This window comes from Macaca nemestrina, chromosome 3, assembly GCF_043159975.1.
Source record: "Macaca nemestrina isolate mMacNem1 chromosome 3, mMacNem.hap1, whole genome shotgun sequence".
Lineage (NCBI taxonomy): Eukaryota > Metazoa > Chordata > Mammalia > Primates > Cercopithecidae > Macaca > Macaca nemestrina.
Window position 1 is genome coordinate 183,796,324 of NC_092127.1, and position 16,117 is coordinate 183,812,440.

The 16,117-nt window shown below is 40.6% G+C and overlaps 1 protein-coding gene across 2 annotated transcripts in view; it reads right to left on the reverse strand.

The window, feature by feature from the left end:
- Nucleotides 1-16,117, reverse strand: part of LOC105487925 (uncharacterized) — a 313,023-nt gene that overhangs the window by 127,821 nt on the left and 169,085 nt on the right. For both annotated transcript variants that reach the window (XR_011621459.1, XR_011621460.1), the window contains exon 9: nt 4,418-4,564. The gene's annotated coding sequence lies outside the window, so the exon portion shown is untranslated. The remainder of the gene's footprint in view (nt 1-4,417; nt 4,565-16,117) is intronic.

Genomic DNA, 16,117 nt, shown 5'->3' on the forward strand with positions numbered 1-16,117 from the left:
CTCCCACAACACATGGGAATTATGGGAGTACAATTCAAGATAAGATTTGGGTAGGGTCACAGAGCCAACCATATCAATAGGATTCATGGTGTGCTAGTTAAAGGAGGTAAGAGTCATTCATACAGTATCATTCTAAGGTGAGCATTCTAAGCAAAGGCTGGAAAACCAAAGCATGCCCAGAGTATCTGAGAAACAGTCACTTAGTGCAGACTGGACAAAATCTTAGGACAGTCTCAGATGATCCAGAAAGGTAGTGGGGTCAAGGGAAAAAAAAGATGGTGCAAGACCATGTAGGATGTTGGAAAGACACTGGCCTTTACCCCCAAGGAAAATGGAGAGCCTTGGAGAATTTTTAACAAAGGAATGATACAACAAAAATCATTTTTCCTAGCCTGTGTACTTTTATTTAGCCTACCCATCCAGCAGACTTTTGGGAATTATGAAAACACCTGGAGCAGTTTTCAGGACCCCCTCTGGGCTACAGAAAAGGTCCAAGCACCCAGGTTTGGTGCCAATATTCATTTTACAGAGGAGAAAATATAAACCAAGAATGGGCAATCAATTACCCTATGGCCATTGCTGAGTTAGGGACAAGACCAGGACTGGACACAAGGCTCTTCTCCCCACATTGTGCCATTAACCAAAGTGATTATGCAAGAAGAAACCAGTCTTGGGTACATTAATTTTATGTTTTCAGCTGTCCTTGGTTAGCCAGGCATCATGTTAAGTGCTTTATAAGCATTATCCCCAAGATGCACGAAATGTTCTTCCTAACTCATAGATGAAGGACTGAGACCCAGAGGGTTTACTGCACTTATCTGAGGCACACATCTTATACATGGAGGAACCAGGGTCCAATGCAGGCCTTCTGCCTGACTACAGAGCCCATTCTTTGTTACTGTAGAGGAATGTTTGTAAAAGAACTGAACCAAATTTCATATTGGTTGCATTTCTGCATCTTGTCACTCAGCTGCCTTTTTATGACTCTCACTTTCAATATGTTGACTTGAACTCACAAGTTCCAGAATAAAACTTTTCTAATGGGAAATTAATATCATTACACAAAAGACTCATCAAATGGGCCTCAATCAAGTATTTTTCTAACAGATAGAAAAAGATCATTTCCCAAAAATAGCAGCCTGTCCTTTAATGCTCAGGTCAAGGTAACCTCCTCTGAGAAGGTTTCTCTGCTCCTGTCACCAATTGGGAAGAAATGACTTGTAATTCCAAGCCTTTACAGCTGTTCATGCACAATGATAACAATTGTCTTACTGAGTCCTTACTGTGTGCCAGGTATTTGACCTCCATAATCCCTTAGCTTCTCAGCAGCCCCTTGAGTCAGGTACATTTTCTGTATCTTAAATGGAGATTTAAGTGAGTTCAGTAATTTGACCAGGATCGCACAGCTATGGAGTGGCAAAGTTTCACTTTAAACAGCCTCAGAAATCATTCTTGTTGCACTTATCACAGGAAACTTGAGCTCAAGTCAGATTCCAGAATGCCTTACTTATGAATAAGTTCCGGGAAGGCAGGGAATTCCTCTCTTCTGGTTACACTGGATCCTCAGCACCTAGGATAATACTGCTCCCAAAGAGGATTCTCAGTGGATATTTTCTGATAGAATAAATGACCTTCCCTCTATAGCTCAAATTCCTAATCCATAAAAAAATGATTCCATGTGAGAATTGAACTACATGACAAAGGAGAAAGTGTTTTATGAGCCACAAGTACCTAAATAATGATTATTCCAAATCTGAGATGCTATGATTTGACCTTTTGTTGCCATAATGTCTGTGCCTAAGAACACGTAAGATGGTGTTTGATGTAACATTGTGCCACTATGTATTCTCATAAACAAATAATCAGGAAGAGAGTTTTGCTTTGGTGATGATATGAAAGGAATAAAATGATTAAACCAGAATAAATATGCATTCCTCAAAGAGGACCTGTGTACTATATCCCATAGGATCTGGCACTTTAAAAAGAAAAGAAGAAGAAGAAGAAAAAGAGTGATTACTTTCAAGAGTCTGAACTTCTTCCTCAAGTTCAGAACTTCAGACCTGCAGGTGTTTCTCCTTCAGCGCCCGTATCGACTGGCAAAAAAACTGTAAAAATCAATAGATGCTACATGCTGGATGGAAAGAGACTGCAAAACAGAGGATTATCCTCCCTTAGGAAGAGATAAAGGGGAATTGATTGAAGGTGTTCCTGGCCAGTCCTTTCATCAGAGCTTGGGAGAGCTGAGCCCACGGGAGGGCAGGTTGCCACTGTGGCAGCACAAGCAGGGTGCTGGAAATGCTTTCTCTGAGAAGCCTTTTGACTGATAAGGCTGCCAGGGCTACTTTTGAGGCCCAAATTGGCTTTCTGTTGTTCTCCAGGGACTTGGCCTGTTTTCTTTCCCAAAACTGTACTGTTGGACTCCACACTCTCTCCGAGTTATCTCCCTGAAAACCTTCTTAGGACAGGGACTCTGGCTCTCACCCTCCAAGCACCTTTATTAATGCCACAAGAGAGATGCACACCTTTGCTGCCTCCTGTAGGGAAATTCAGATAACTTACAGTAGTCATGACTCGACAGAGGGCTGATGAACAGCATAGGTTTCTGGTTCCCCAGCCAAGGTTTCTGTCCCTGGTGCCGAGTGGTCTCTGGCTGTCTTCTTTCATCCCTGCCACGTCTCCCAGGATGTGAGTGCTGCTCATTTCTGCAGCCTTCTTACCACATCCCTCTCTCCCTTCAGGCCCCATCCTTTCTGAAATCCAAACAGTTCCCCAAACCCTTTAATCAGTTCTTTTTTCAATGGGTACCCGGGACTGTTTTAATCAGGTATGGCAAGACACGCAGGCACAGAAATGACTGTCATGAAGGAAGAAGTCCACTCACAGTTCTCATGCCACTCTACGCAAGGCCACGCAGGGAGGCAGCAGGTCTGACCCCTGGGCAGAGGGGAGAAGGGGAACTGGGGGCAAGAGCCTTTGTTGTGGTTTCTGGAGAAATGGGTGAGACAGGGTAAGCATTAGGACTGGGTAGTATGCATAATTTTAGCAGGTTCTAGGGCATGGAGGGTGCCCCTATCTTACTGGTACCTGGCCCTGGGGCGATAAGGGAAATAGTGGCCTGAAGTATAAAATCTCTGTAAAGGAAGTGCTTGGGGTATGGGCTCTGGATTGGTTGGTTTGCATATGAAAGACATGCTCAGAACCAGTTGTTAGTAATCGCTAGAAATTAGCTAGTCCAGGGAGGTGCAATCCCACCAATGTCAACAAGACCTCAAGTTGTCAAACCATCAAAAATATAGAATACAAAGGCATGATCAGTAAAACTCCACACTCTCTCAAGCATCCTAAAAGGGCCAGTCTCAAGTACGTGAGCACTCTGAGGGTTGCAACCCTTTAAAGATTTGCACAACATTTACCTTTAGAAAAAGCTGGGAGTGACAGCAGAGCAGCCACCTCCTCCAGGAAGCCTTCCTTGACCAACCCTTCCCTACCTCGCTGGTGCTGAGTGTCAGATGCTCCTGTTTGTGTTCACACAGTGACTGCTCTCTGCTTGCTGCTATCCAGCCCCAAGTACACATGGTTTAGCAGCCTGTGATTTGTCTGTCACCCCACGAGATGGGAATATCCTCAAGGATAAGGTCAGAATTTGACACAGTGATCAGAACAGTGAGGATGAGTAACACGAAAATCAGTTTGGAATCTTATTAAATCTTCTTCCTTACCAAGCAAACCACAATATGTACTCCAGGCTGAATGTTAACGGTCATATCCAGGCCACTGCTAGCCCACACCACATCTCCGCATGAATTCACAAAAGATGCTCCTTCTTCAAATTTACAATAACAAAAAAAGAATCAATATAACTTTGGATAACCTGAAAAACAAACAGTATATCCAAAAACAGAAGTCCAAAATCGAAGTGTCAGCAGGGCTGCCCTGTCTCTGAAGTCTCTAGGGAAGAATCCTTCTTGCCTCTTTCTGGCCTCTGGTGGCTGTCCAGCAATCCTTGACATTCTTTGTCTTATAGAAGCATCACCCCAGTCTCTGCCTTGGTCATCACGTGGCTGTCTTCTCTATGTGTCTGTGCCTCTGTGCTTTTTCATGGTGCTCTCCTCTCTGAGTGTCTGTGTCCAAACCTCCTTCATCCGAGTAGCACACCAGCCATTGCATTCCAGCCTGCCCTGATCCACTATGACCTCGTATCAACTTCATTACATCTGCAAAGGCCCTATTTCCAAATAATGTCACTTTCATGGTACTAGGGGTAAGGACTTCAACATATATCTGTCAAGCGCACAAATCAAACTACAGAACTCTCTCCTGATGTCTTCTCCCACTGGCCAGAGAGAAAGCCACATCCACAAGTCACCTGTGATACTTTTTTTGAAGAAAAATATTCAGAAAAGACTTGGGTACTCACATCTTGATCATCTTGATAAATTACAAAGTTCTTTATTCACTCTGTCTTTTCACTTCCCTCTCATCGACCTCTCTTGTGTCTGAATGTACTTTCAGCCACGGCTTACAACAGTACGTCTGTGTCCTTAGAGAATGCCAACCAAGGTCACTGTGAAAAGCAACACAAAGAAACGCTGATCACGTCTCACTTCTTGCCAATATTGCTCTGAAGAAAAAACAACCAATGCATTCTGTGTTTGAAAAAAGCATCTCAAGTAAGTACAACCTAGAAAAACTGCAAGTCCCTGTCTTGAGAAACTAGATCTGTCAACAGTTAAACTGTACTGCAGTGAATGTGGCAGAGAGAATGTGGTATGTTTGCCATCTCCACTACCTTTGCCTCGGCACACAAAGACAGATTACATTTCCTAGCCTCCATCTCTATTAAGTGGAGCCATGACACTGAGTTTGGACAGAGAAATGTGGAGGGATGTGAGGTATGCCTCACTTAAGCCTGACCAGCCCCTAAGCAATCTTTCCTGTTCTTTTGCCTCTGATCAGCACAGAGAATCCCATCGATTCCCAAAGGCCCTGGGAAATGGCAGGTCTACTCTATGGACAAAGTGTGGGCCTTTTAATCACCGCCACATCATAGCAGATCCATACTCCTAGATAGAGACCTATATTGCATTGTGACAGGGTTGAGAACAAGGGTTCAGCCACTGGAATTGGGGGATTGCTCCGTACATACAGGTGAGTGATCAAACAGATGTCACCTGAGGCTGGGGACCAGGGGTGAAGAGGAAGGCATGGGGGAGAGGACAGCAATAATAACTTGGTCTTGGGGCACCTACTATGTGTCTGGCAATTTATATACAACATATAATTTAATCCTCAAAATTGTATGCAGTAGCACTATGGCCTTATGGGACAGTTGAGGAAACTGAGGCACAAAGAAATTACAAGGCTAGTAAGTTGTTAAACATCTCAGCTTGGACTCAAACTCAGGTATTTGACTCCAGAGTACTCCAGAGTACTCTCTCTTAACCACCATGTGTAGATGAAGGTAGTTAACAAGGAAGAAATTCAGGTGCCCTGACAGACTGATCTCACTGTTAAACCCTCCACAGCCCACCACCCAGCTACAAACTCCTTCTCATTCCCAAAAAACAACGTGAGTTTCAATGACAGATTCTGAATCATTTATATTACCTTCAAAGCATCTGCCTGTGATCACATAATACATCCTTTTCAGTAAATGATGAAAATGCAGTAAAAATGCAAATTCTTCCCTGGCCAGGCTGCTCAAGGCCATACACACAGGTGCACCATTAACTTTGAGCACTGAGCAAGGATTCCAGGTACAAAGCTTCCCCAGAAGAAAAAAAAAAAAACAAAAAACTGCTCTCAAATTAAAGGGAAAGGGGTAACTCTGTTCCTCTGGAGAGAGGGAGCAAATAAAATAGAAACTTAGCTCAGAGCTATCTCAGAGGTTGTGTTCCTTAGCCCTGGCTGCACATCAAACTCATTTTATAGAGTTTCCATTAAAAATTAAAATAAAATAAATTAAAAAATAAAAACCAACACTCAAGCCTCATGCTTGACCAGCTGAATCAGAATTTGGGGGGTTCAGGCCCAGGCACTGTATGTTAAAACTCTCTCCTTGGATTCTAATGCAAGGTAAGGGTTGAGAGGCACTGCCCTTGCTGAGCAAAGTAGCTGTTTCTGTGTCATTTGGGTGCCCTCATTCAACTACACGTTTGTCCAAAATGTATTGTGCATCTCTCTGTGCCCGAAGTCGTACTATACTCTGGAGATACAGAAATAAATGACATGATCTTGTCCTCAAGGATTTTAGTGTGGAATGAGTGAAAAAGCCAATTATAATGGAGTGTAGGAGTCGGCCAGGTGTTAGGACAGACTGAGGGCAGAACACCAGGGAGGCACAAAAGGAGGCACCCATCTTGGGGATCAGAAAGCACCTTGAACAGGAATCAACACCTCGACTGAGTGTTAAAAGAGGAATAAAACTGAGCCAGGTGAATCCAAAGTGGGAGAAAGCATTCATGGCTGAGAGAACAGCTTGGACAAGAGAAGAGAGGCAGGAGGTGCAGCAAAAGGAATTTAAGGATTTAAAGAAATTCAGGCCAGCAGAAGCATCCGATGCATTTGAGTGGACCACAAGTGAGGCTAGAGACTGGGGCAGGCAGGGGAGTTCCATGCGACCTGGATCTAGCAAAGGCTACTGGATTTAGCACCCTTGAAAAGGTGTCTAGGATCAAAGAAGGAAAGTGTGAAAATAATATTGAGATGCATAAATGCAAAGTGGATGGTATCTTTTGCACATTTATTATACCATTTAGTGTACACTTATAATGCATCAGGCCCTTTTCTGAGCATGTTGTATTCATTCATTCAACAATTTAGCATGTATTTATTGTCCATCTACTGCTATTGGTCAATAATAGCATGGTATAGGCTATTTCCCATATACACAACTGTATAGGCAAATAAGATAACAGTGAACAGTCAAAAATCCCCCTTTTCATGGGATGCACATTTTAGTAGAGGAGACAGACAACTGGAAAAACAAGTTAAAATAGTAAATTAGATGCTGATAGCTATGGTGACAAAAATAAACAGATGAAGAAAATAGCCAGTATTGTGTTGTCTGGTCTTTTGATGGGTCAACCTGTCAAGGCTTCACTCCTCTATAATTCCATCAAGCATTAATCTAGGTGTTACTATGAAGGTATTTTGTAGATGTGATTAAAGTCCATAATCAGTTGGTTTTAAGTAAGGAAGATGATCCTACATGGTCTGGGTAAGCCTGATTCAAGCAGTTGAAAGGTTTCACCAGTAGAGCTGAGGCTTCCCTGGAGAAGAAATTCCATCTGTGGGCTGCAGTGTCAGCTCATAACTGAGAGTTCCAGCCCACCCTTCCCCAGGGACCTGACCTGTGGATATTTATCATGCCTAGCCAGCTCCCACAATTGCATAGGCCAATTTCCTGCAGTACCTCTCTTAATATGTGTTTCCTACTGCTTCTATTTCTCTGGTTGAACGCTAACTAATAGGGGGAAGCTGTCATTTTAAACAGGGATGTTGAGATAGACCTCACTAGGAAGGTACTATCTGAGGAGAAACCTAAAGGAGGTGAGTGAATGAGCAGGCGAATATCATGTGAATGCAGGATCAGGGAGTATGTGTTAGGAGGCGAGACGGGGATTCCAGACAAATCAACAGTAAGCACAAGGGCATTCTTTTATTTAATCCTCACAACAACGCTGTGAAGTAGGAACTATATTATTATCAAAAATTGTAAAGGACAAGGCAAAGATATGACATCAACCTAAGTGGTCATCAATGGATGATTAGATAAAGAAAACGTGGTTTATATACACAATAGAATACTATATTCAGCCATTTTTTTAAGTTAAATAATGTCTTTTGTGGCAACGTGGATAGAACTGGAGGCCATTATCTTAAGTGAAACAAATCAGACACAGAAAGATAAATAAGGCCTGTTCTCGCTTATAAGTGTGTGTGCACATGGACATCTGGTATGGAGCAATAGACAACGGAGACTTAGAAGGGTGTGGGGGTGGGAAGAGGGTAGATGATGAGAAATTACTTCGTGGGTACCATGTACATTATACAGATACTGGATACGCTGAAAGCCCTGACTTTACCACTATGACATCTACTCAGGTAACAAAATTACACTTGTGCCCCATAATTTATACTAATTTAATAAACTTAGCATTAATACATTTAATAAATACATTTTCAAAAATACATAAATATAAATAAAATTGTGAAGGATCTGATATTTTCCCCTGCTTGCCAGCTAATAAGTCAAGCTGCCACACACAGATGCTGGCAGAAGATACGAGACTCCTGGGTCAGAAGCAAAGAGGTTATTACTCATGGCACAACAGATGGCATGAACTTCATGTTCATATCAGGTCCCTTTGCTCCACCCAAGTTCCACAGAGACAATGCAGGTGGGCCTGTGTAGATGCTGCACACACTGTGGACTTGTGTCACAGCTGAGGAATCTGACCCTAAGAAACCCCTAATCTTATAACCAGGCCACTGGCAAACCTGCTCAACCTTTGTCTCAGAAGAAAACATTATCTTTATTATGTTGGTCAGGAAATAGATCTGCCCTGTCCATGGAGGGAGACACTACACTAAACTCGTCCAACCCACAGCCCACAGGGCTGCATGTGGCCCAACACATTTTATAAATTTTCTTAAAATATTATGAGTTTTTTTGCAATCTTTTTATCTCCTCAGCTATAGTTAGTGTTAGTGTATTTCATGTGTGGCCCAAGACAATTCTTCTTCTTCCAATGTGATCCAGGGAAACCAAAAAATTGGACACCCCTGTGCTATACCTTCCAAGGCTATGAGCTATACAAATCTATTTTAAAAGGCCAGGCATGGTGGCTTACACCTGTATTCTCAATACTGGGTGGCTAGGGAGGGCAGATTGTTTGAGCCCAGGAGTTCAAAACTTGCTTAGGCAACATGGTGAAACCCTGTCTCTACAAAAAATACAAAAATTTTCTGGGTGTGGTGGTGCACAGCTGAAGTCTCAGCTACTCATTTGGCTAACGCAGGAAGATTGTTTGAACCAGTGAGGTCAAGGCTGCAGTGAGCAGTGATCACACCACTGCACTCCAGCCTGGGCAACAGAGTGAGACCTTGTCTCCAAAACATATTTTTAAATAATTTTTTATTTTATATATATAATAAAATTTATATATATTATATATAATAAAATTTATATATAAAAAAAATATATATAAAATATATATATACATACCTAAAAAGCTGGGCCCAGAATAACAGCTGTTCACAGGAGCTAAAAAATGTGAGAAACCTATGGGCAATGATCTCTTGTTTTGCAGATAAGGAAATTATGGCACAGATAGGTTGTGTAACTTTCCTCAAATCACACAGCAAGTAAATGGAGAAGCAGTGATGTATGATCATCTGTTTCCTCCACTAGAACAAAGCGCTATAGCCAGAGATTTGTTTTCTGTAAACTGCCAGATATCCAGGGCCTAGAAAAATGTTTGGCACTTAAATTAACATACAAAAAATAGATGTAAAATGAATTTTTAAGAATCTGCAGATGCTCGCATACAACAGAGAACAGAGCAAGAATGGTCCTTACTCACATGAAGCTTAGAGTTCAGATAGAAAGTCAGGCATTAGGCAAATGTTTAAATCAATGATTACAACTGCAATAAGTGCTACAAAGGAGAACATTTAAGAGCATGTATGTTTCTACACCATACTTACATGTGTGGGGGTGAATACATGCACCTATATATATCTCTCAGTCCCCTCAGTTACAGCGAAGAGATTAAAGCAGCTATATAATTTGTCCAAGGAGGGAAGAAAGTAAAACAGGCAAAAATGGAAGTGAGCATGTACAGAATGCTTGGTGCTATTAAATATGTTTTCTTACCTATTTTTACCACAACTTTGTGACATAAACACACTATCGTATGAATATTATCCCTGTTCCACATATGGGGAAACTGAGGCTTAGAAAAAAGCTATACTCATTCTTTGCATGCACAAAGAGCTTGGCAAATGGATACTCTCAATGATCGGATTTTAAATATGAGAGGTAAAAGCTTCCGGATGCCTCCAACTTAAAAAGTCTGCCTTCTATTATGCCTGAAGTTTCTTAAGAGACAGAAAGATTATGTTATTCTCATTGAAGAATGAGGTTTAAACTCTAAGCAGCCATTCTTACAGTGTCTTTTCTTAAACTTATTTGTAGGAATACACAGATGACAGAGTTCCTTTCCATCACAGTGCAGAGGAACATTTGAAGAGCAAAAGATCATTTTAGCATAAGGAAGGTAAATTTGGTCTACCATGATTATACCTAATAAAGAAGTTGGTTACATTACAGGTAAACTGGCAAGCTCTGTGATCTTAAGGGATCATTTTTCTTCCCTGAACCACTGTCTTCTCATCTTCCAAAGGAAGAAGTTGAATTAGATGACCTCTGATCTCCCTTTCAGTGCTATTATTCTAGCACAAAAGAAAGGAAACCCTTAGACTTCTAATTTGTTCATATTTTTCTAAATGTTCTCCTTGCTCCCCAGTATTCCCCTGGGACCATATAAAATAATATTTTCTACGAAAAGCACAAGTGTTACTGGAAAGGGGTCCCAATCAAGACTCCAAGGGAGGGTTCTTGTGCTTCACACAAGAAAGAACTTGGGGAGAATCTATAGAATGAAGTGAAAGCAAGTTTAATTAAAAAGTAAAGGAATAATAGGATGGCTGCTCTATACGCAGAGCACCAGCATGTGCTGCTCAACTGTGTATACTTATTTCTTAATTATATGGTAAACAAGGGGTGGGTTATTCATGAGTTTTCTGGGAAAGGGGTGGAGATTTCCCAGAACTAAGGGTTCCTCCCCTTTTTAGACTCCCCTTTTTACCCCTATAGGGTAACATCCGGATATTGCCATGGCATTTGTAAACTATCATGGTGCTAGTAGGAGTGTCTTTTAGCATGCTAGTGCATTATAATTAAAGTATAATGAGCAGTGAGGATGACCAGAGGTCACTTTCATCGCCATCTTGGTTTCAGCAGGTCTTGTCCAGCTTCTTTATCGCATCCTACTTTATCAGCAGGGTCTTTGGGACCTGTATCTTGTACCCACCTTCTATCTCATCCTGTGACTGAGAATGCCTAAACTCCTGCGAATGCAGCCCAGTAGGTCTCAGCCTTATTTTGCCCAGCCCCTATTCAAGATGGAGTCACTCTGGTTCAAATGGCTCTGACACAAACAAAACGACATCTGTGTTTCTGGCAACACAACTCTGAATTCTTTATAGTTATCTGGCTTTTGTAACACAAAGAAATGTTAAACTCCAGAACATCCTGGCAGAAATGATTGGCAATAAATAAGAGGGTCAGTGACGAATGAGATGAGATTGGAGAAGAGGGGCAAAGCGCAGATCATGGAGGGTCTTGCAGACTTTAATGAAAATGTTGGATTTTATAGCAAGTGCCATTGGAAGTCCAAATAAAGGACTTAAAACTGAGGAATTGCATAACCACTTTGAATTTTCTGAATATCACTCATTGCTGTTTGAAAAACAGAATCAAAGAAAACAGAATTAGAAGTGGAAAAAACAGCTTGGAAATGAACACCATAGTCCAGATGAGAAATGATGGTGATTTGGACTAGTGACATAAATGAACCTAAACAGAAGTGGGCACACACCAAGGTGCTTTGGAAGATGAATTAACAGGACTTGGTATTAAATTTAGTGTAAAGAACAAGGGATAAGGAAGTATCAGGAACAACTCTCAGCTTTCAGACATAAACAACTGGTCATTTACTGAGCTGGGGAGGCCTTGGAGAGAAGCGTATGTGGAGGAAAAAGCATAATTTCTGTTTTGAACATGTTCATTTTGAGTTGTCTGGAATATATTTAAGAAGAGTTGCTGAGATACTATTGAATCTCAGTGAGCCTAGATACAAGACAAGACAGAGGCTGGATGATGCAGACTGAACTGGGGAATTTTGGTATAATAGAGGTTTTGATGCCATGTAAGTAAATGGGACTGTTAGAGGAGAGTGTGGACCAAGAAGAGAAAAGGCCTAGGACTGTTCCTCGAGATATTCCAACATACAGAGATAGTGAGGAGGAAAATGAACCATCAGAAAAAGACTCAGAAGGGGCTTCCAAGCAGCTAGCAAGAACACTTGGAGAGACTGAAGTCACAGAAGCCCCAATAAGATAGCATTTCAAGAAGAAAAGAGTATTCAATGAGAAAACAGCTTCATTATATGAAACTAGAAAGTTACACCAGTTTCTAGACTATGGAATCCATTTGGTGTCTTAAAACAGGGAGGGATAGAGATGCGGGAAGTGGTGGGATCCACACTGAAATGAGTGGAGAAGAGCTTTGGAGGTAAGTAAGTGGAGATAGCTTGTGTAGACATATCTTACAAGAATCCTGAAAATGAAATGAAGAAGAGACTTGGGTGGCACCTAGAGAGCAACTAGAGGGTCAAGAGATGTTTGAAGGCTCCCAGGAAGAATCTAAAAATAAATGACAAATTGAGGGAATGCAGAAAGGCAGAAGTAAACAAAAGTGAAAAACAGCGGAAGAGGATGAGATCCAGGCATCAGAATTTAGAGCACACTTGGAAAGATTTGCCTCGGAGGAGCAACACAGGAAAGTTCAGAGAGGGGATGGAAACAGGTGAGGATTGTGTGTTGACCTACCAGTAGGGGAGGAGGGGTTAACAATGTCCACATTTGCATCATCTTTACATCTGCAGAATTGTTCACATGCACCACCTCAATTGATCCTACAGTGTAAAGCCTGATGTCTTTATTCCCACTATATATGTAAGAAAACTGAAGTTTAAATTGCTCTCAGTGATCTGCATGAAATCTTATAAAATGTTAATAACAGAACTAAGATTCAAATCTAAATCTTTGGTCTCTAAACACAGATCTCTCCCTCCCCTTCTTTCTCTCTCTCTCTTTTGCTGTCGGTCCTGCTCTCTCTCTCTCTCAATGTCTCTCCACACTCCCCATCATCTCTGTATCTTTATCTCTCCATCTCTCTCTCTATCTCTGACTCTGTCTTCTCTTTCTTTCTTCTTCTTCCATTCCCTGCCATTTCTTTTTAGAATGCCAGTCAGGTTCTTTAGCAAAATCAATCTTGGAATTAGTTGGAATTAGTGTACTGAAACCCTTCAGCACACACTTCTCAGCCTAGATTTTACATGCTATCAAAGAACAGATTCACTAGCAGATTAAAGCTGTTTGAAGCCTTCTTGAGTTTTATGCGTCAGTTGTTTGTAGTTTAGGGACCTCTCCAGTTCTGGATTTTAAAATATGCTTTCCTTTTTTCTCTTCAATTTTGTTGACAATTTTCATTAAAGCCCTGTTATCCCTCTGGATTTCTCCAATATAACTACTTTGGAGGTTAAAGAATGCATTTGCCAAGGTTGGATGCCAACTGGAGCTTCCAAATTTCAAGGCTTCATCCTAAATTGCAAACTTGTCTATGGTTCAAATTCATTTACACTTGACATCAAAATCAACATGTTCTGTTTCAAAGAAAAGCGACTTCAAATGGCCTTTAAGAAAAGGATCTTAAGCAGTGGGCATTAAATAATTCATCCGAATGTTTTTCATGAGCATAAACATGTAGATGAATAAGAATCATTTCGGTTACATTTTACTTGAAGTCCACCAGGAAATAAATAAAGGTTTTGAAAGCTAGTCTGAAATTTCATAAGCTCTAAATACATTAATTTCCAACCACCTCATTAGAATAAAATAATACATTAGTCCAACTCACTTTGTGTGTTCAAGTAGAAAACTTTGGTACAAATAAATTATTTGTATGAAAAGATATTTGCTTCATTGCACTAAACAGTACACTTGTGGCCCAAAGCTTTAACAATGCTCCCAGCCACTTCCAATGACATGCACTATTATCACACTGTTGTTTAAATAAAGATAGAGGACTATTATCAGTACTGGGAATTGCCAAGCAGAGGGGAACGAGCATGCACGAATTCAGAGTTTCAATCCTGGATCTGCCGTATTCTATCTGTCTGCCTTTGTGCACGTTATTTAACCTCAGTGAATCCTTTTTTTGTTTGTTTTCTTTAAAAAGAATGATAAATATAAGAAAGATTATCAAGCCGGGGATGGTGACTCACGCCTGTAATCCTAGCAGTTTTGGGAGGCTGAGGCAGGTGGATCACCTGAAGTCAGGAGTTCGAGACCAGCCTAGTTAACATGGTGAAACCCCATCTCTTATAAACACACAAAAATTAGCTGGGCATGGTGGCAGCCCCTGTAATCCCAGCTACTCTAGAGGCTGAGGCAGGTGAATCACTTGAACCCAGGAGGTGGAGGTTACAGTGAACTGAGATGGCACCATTGCACTCCGGCCTGGGTGACAAGCACAAAACTCCATCTCAAAAAAAAAAGAAAGAAAGAAAAATTGTCTTCAGATTGTTGTAAGCGTTACTTATGTGAAAGTGTCTAGTACTTGGCATAAAAATCAACGCTTTCTGTGTCTAAGAAAAGGAACTTCAATTGGTCTTTAGGAAAATGCATCCAATAAGCTCTAGATGTTATTTTCCCCAAACCCATTGCTTCTCTGCATCCGCGTGTTGCTGCTGAGTCAGTTTTAGACTCTGAATTGTTTTCTGTATGAAGCAGCTGGCTTGGTAAGGCAGCATTTCCCATTGTCTCTTGTTGTCTATGCCTGTGCTCCATTCCCTTCTCCAGGTACCTGGATTGGATGTGCAGAGTTTTACACAACAGAGACAGAACCCCAAGATCACACTGTCTTTCCTACTTTATTTACAAATGGGGAAACTAAGTTCTGAATAATGGAAGTAACTAGTTCAATGTGCCCCAGCCAATTAGCATAATTTCTTAATGCTGTATTTCCATGACTAAATTTAAGGTGAAGGGGACATACTATGTAATGCGTCGCACATCCTTTGAAATCTAAGCAAGTTCACAGGACAGAACAGGGAATGATTAGAGAGCTTATTTGGTGGAAAAGAGCCAATATCTGATCATCGTTCAATGCTTATTAAATTTCCCTTCAGCACAAACCACTGCTGGAGGTGCTGAACACAGTGGCTTAAAATAAACACAGTCATAAGTCTGGGAGAGCTGACAAATATCTAATAACTAAAACACCAATGAGGATAAATGATGCAGCAAAGTCAACATGACCTACCTGAAGAATACAATTAGAATGTTATTGTAAATTGCACGTATTTGTTTTCTTTTACAAAGAGAGGAGTAATTTTAATCATCGACTAAACAAATATTTTTGTATACCTAGTCCTGCACAGAGTATTTTAGGAGAATCAGAAAATAAACTAAAATTATATAGCATTGCCAGTGACTTCAAGGACTTTATGATTAGCTGAAAAGATAAAACACAGTCTTAAAAGCTAGTTAACAATGCAGTAGATACTAACCAGATGGTCATTGAAGTGAATTGCAGGAGAGGCTGTGTGGGTTATTAAATCAACAAACTATATAGATAGATAGATAGATAGATAGATAGATAGATAGATAGATAGATAGATAGATAGATGGTTTGTCTTTTAAACGATCTTTCATAAATCTCTCAGGTTTTAAACAGAAGCTAAATAATAGACAATTTAACAACAACAGAAACATAGTTAACATTTCTTGGACAACCATCATGTGTCAAACCCTGTGCTCAAGAATTTATGTTAGCTCATATGTTGCCTTATTTAATCCTCACACCAGCCCTATATGGTGGGCTATGGTAAATACTATATATGGTAAATACATATACTATAAATATTATATATAAAGTATATACTATTATTTTACCTATTATACAGATGAGAAAACCAAGGTTCAGAGAAGTGCTCCAGGTCACACAACTGATAAGCGTTAATGTGGAATTCTAGCTCAAATCTGCTCATCCGAGTACTGGTCTCCCAATGGGGCCCTTCCATTTCATGGATGAAAGAAACTATGTGCTTTGATGACCCAGTGACTAGGTAGCAAAATTGGCATGTGATCACGCCTATCTCTCTATATATCTATATCTATATACACACACACACACACACACACACACATATATATACATATATATATATATATATATATATATTTTTTTTTTTTTAACCAGCTA